At 31.9% G+C, this 3,657-nt stretch overlaps 1 long non-coding RNA gene across 4 annotated transcripts; it reads left to right on the top strand.

Moving 5' to 3' along the window:
* The first annotated feature begins 273 nt into the window (after nucleotides 1–273).
* On the top strand, nucleotides 274–3,104 carry LOC107625392 (uncharacterized). 4 transcript variants are annotated; one of them, XR_001617242.3, is made up of 6 exons: nucleotides 274–763; nucleotides 1,112–1,161; nucleotides 1,972–2,025; nucleotides 2,112–2,182; nucleotides 2,500–2,607; nucleotides 2,834–3,104. It is a non-coding gene; the product is annotated as an uncharacterized LOC107625392 (long non-coding RNA). The 4 variants fall into 4 exon arrangements; XR_001617243.3 differs by having other exon boundaries at nucleotides 276–763; nucleotides 2,536–2,607; XR_001617241.3 differs by having other exon boundaries at nucleotides 280–763; nucleotides 2,532–2,607.
* Nucleotides 3,105–3,657: the final 553 nt, after the last annotated feature.

The raw sequence follows: 3,657 nt of genomic DNA, 5'->3' as shown, positions 1-3,657 counted from the left end.
AATAATACAATCTTGACAGAAATAACAATATATAATTTATTTGCATATATTGCTAAATGTCTAAGGTACTCACTAGGGGAATGTAAATGTCGCACTACAAAAAAAAATTTAAAATGACATTTATATTACAGCGGTTTTAAAAAACTGCCATAATATTCAGGTATTATGACATTTTATGGTGGTGCTATAATTAATGTGTATAAAATGACACTTTTGGTGATTCTGGCAGTTTTAAACCGCCATTATCGAAAATCATTATTTAAAAAAGAAGGCCCAAATAAAACCCTTCTCCAACAAAGGAAAAACCTAACCCAAAAACCCATTACTGCTGAAACTAACGCGCGATGCCACCAAACCCAAAAACGAAGATCTGTGTTATGCTCTAGCGACTGTTCCGGCGGCGATCTGCTCCAGCAACGATCTCCTATGGCAGGTTCTCCTCTGGTAGCGCGTTCTCCTCCGGCTACAATCTCCGTGTGAGAGCAAGGTTGATCTTCTTTCTCTCCCTCAATTTTCTACTGTTGTCGAAAATACCTGAAAGTTCGAAATGGAAAATCAAGTTGTAGAAACTTCATAAAACTATGAGATCTGTTGCGCAAGTGTTTCCTCCAATGATCTTCTCTGGCGGTGATCTCCTTTGGTGGCAATCTCCTCCATCAACGCTTCTCTTGCATTGATGAGATCTGTTGCGCAAGTGTTTCCTGTGGCATTAAGTTGTGTTCTGCGACTTCTCCATCTCCATCGAGCTTTGTTGATCATCTAGGTTAGTATGCAAATTTGAATTATCTTCTTCTGTATACTCATGATTTGTAAATATACCATGTTCATGCTAACAATGACTACGACTTTTTTGTTAATTCTAGGTTTTCGATTTTCTTCCTTGTTAGAAGAAAACAACAAACAAAGGAATTTTTACTGAAAGAAAACAACGAACAAAGGAATTTTTTGTTTCCATTGATTTTATTTTTAATTTTTTTGAATTCTTGATGGACCTAGATAACTTGATTGAATTTCAATTTTGTTTTCGTTTCGATTGAATTTCAATGTTGTTGCTGTTATTGTCTTTGAACAACTTTAATTAATTTTTGTTGTCAATTTCCGTAAATGACAGCATCGTTATGGACTTCTCACTAAGAGATCCTACAAATGGTACTTATCTAGGTCTGTTTCACATACTTGTCTTCCTTTTGTCATTCTGAAAAATTTGGTTCTTGATTATTCTGTTGTTAAACATGCTTAGCTAGATTCTTTGACTTTTGTACTGTTTCTGAGTGTTGATTATTGCCTAGCAAAGCTGGTTGACTTAATGTGTGCTCTGTTATGTGGAACTCATGTGCTTACATTGGTTGTATATTTTGTTTAGAAATGAAACAAAATTGGTGATTATATATATGGTCACGCATTAAATATGGTTAAAGAGTCAGCAAATATATCTCTTAGTCTCTGCCTTATTACCAATAGGGTTTATATTCTAATTAGTGATCACTACTACACATTTCAATTTGTATATTTTTTATTTGTAGACAAAATTTGAGATAGAAGCTCCTAATCTCCTATGAACATGCTACAATAAGATGAGAGAGTACTATATATTAATAGAAAATGCACAAAAGTATCAATAAATTTATATCTCCCTTTTCCTTTGAGTTGCAACTTTACACTAGCAAAATCTTTGGCCATTAAAAGATAATGCCTGGAATTAGAATCCAGAAAAAATAGTAATATGCTAAAAGATGCAAAATTTCACAGGGAGAAAGGTGATAATGCATCTCTCTGATTCATTGTTTCTCTTTAACTTTTCTTTCTTATAAAAAATTATGGTATAATTAGTGGATATGATTTGCTTAATTATGGTATAACTAACTAACAACTCAAATGGCAATTTATCATGTAAATTTATATATTTGTTAGTATAACGTTTAATTAATTAATTGATGGATCTTCTTGTTTTTTTTGTAATGATGTGTGAAGTTTAAGTTTGCTGAATTCTCCGGCCAGTCTCCCATGCAGCCATGTCCTTTGCAGGTAAGTATTCTTCTTCTTCTTATTGTTATACAAAATCTAAAATAAAGCATTCTTATGTGTTTGTAATTCAATTTTGGTGGTTTCAGCTTTTGTATCGTCAAATCTGTGAAGTCACCTTCTGATTGCCCTGTCTATAAACTACCCTTCTTCCCTAGAGGTACCCCTCCTCCTTTTACCCTCTTTATCTAATCTTAAAGGTTCTTTTAGTAATTTTGGTTGTTTTGTATGAAGAGGTTCGCCAAATTGTTATGGCTTGTGTTCGATTTCTTTGTTCTAAATAAGTTAATATTTGCATTATGCACTATTTTATTGATTTGGTGTGCTGTAATAAGCATATGCTTGTGCTATCTTTTAGCTAGTTGCAAGCTAATTTGCCTGTCTGGGTTTATAGGTTTTAGTTCTAACTTTGTTTAAAATATAGAAATGTGCTGTCATGTATGGATTATACTATGTATTTATGTCTCCTTTTTATAGTTTATTGACATTTAGTTACCTGGCATATGAAGAAAGGCAATGTCAAGTTGATGCTGAATGTGGAAGAAAGGATGCTACTCGCAGTCATCAAAATCATGCTTAAAAGAGGTTAATTATGCAGGAACAATAACAAAAAATTATTACAAAGTTGATGAATTACTACAAATTATTATGCAGGAACGATAACAACAAACTAAACTAAAGTGTTAATTATTAAGCATAAATCTAATGATATACAACACTAGATAATAGTTAACTTTTCTATGCTTAGTCGGATGCTTATAGATTCGAAACTGATCTTTCTTAATTTTTCATTAATGTGTATTGACTACAGACGAACGACTAAATGACATTGTTGGGAGTGCATATTATGTTGCACCAGAGGTACTTCATAGGTCAGATAGTGTGAAAGCAGATATATGGAACCAAAGGTACTCTAAAGCGAGCAACAGAGCAGTGTAATCTTTTTTTATGGAGATTTGATGTATTAAGAACTACAGGTTAAGATATTTATAATTAAAAAATAATGTTATGTTAGATACTTTATTTGTATAGAGGTTATTACTTTTGATTTTCAATACTAAAAAATCATATATTATGTTTAATACTTTGTTTATGAGTTATATAATATTTTGTTCTTGGGTATTAATTTTTTATTATTTAAAAAATTTAATCAAAAAATTATTTGTTTAATGCAATAAAAATAATGGTTAAGATTGTCTTTTTAAACGATAAAAAATGTTACTTGTACCCGTTAAAAAGGGCGGTTTGTAACTGTCATTTTAAACAATATGAAATGCCATTTTAACCCGGTAAAAACAGTGGTTACAAATGTCGTTTTAACAAAAAAAAAATGTCAATATCAGGGTAAAAACGGCGGTTCAAAATGCCATTTTAACCAATCAAAAATTCCATTTTAACCCAGCAAAAGCGGCGGTTTCAAACGCCGTTTTAACCAACAAAAATGCCATATTGTCAGGGTAAAAATGGCGGTTCATAAATGTCGTTTTAACCAATAAAAAACGTCATTTTTAACCTGGAAATAACGCTGGTTTGAACCACCATTTTAACCAACAAAAAATGCCATTTTCACCCTGGAAAAATGGCGGTTTGAAACGTTGTTTCAACCTACCAGAAAATGTTGTTTTATTTGAAAAT

Source organism: Arachis ipaensis, chromosome B2 (assembly GCF_059453495.1).
Source record: "Arachis ipaensis isolate K30076 ecotype BB chromosome B2, ASM5945349v1, whole genome shotgun sequence".
NCBI classification, from domain to species: domain Eukaryota; kingdom Viridiplantae; phylum Streptophyta; class Magnoliopsida; order Fabales; family Fabaceae; genus Arachis; species Arachis ipaensis.
Note: the sequence above shows the minus strand (reverse complement) of the source record. Positions and strands in the feature narration are given on the sequence as shown.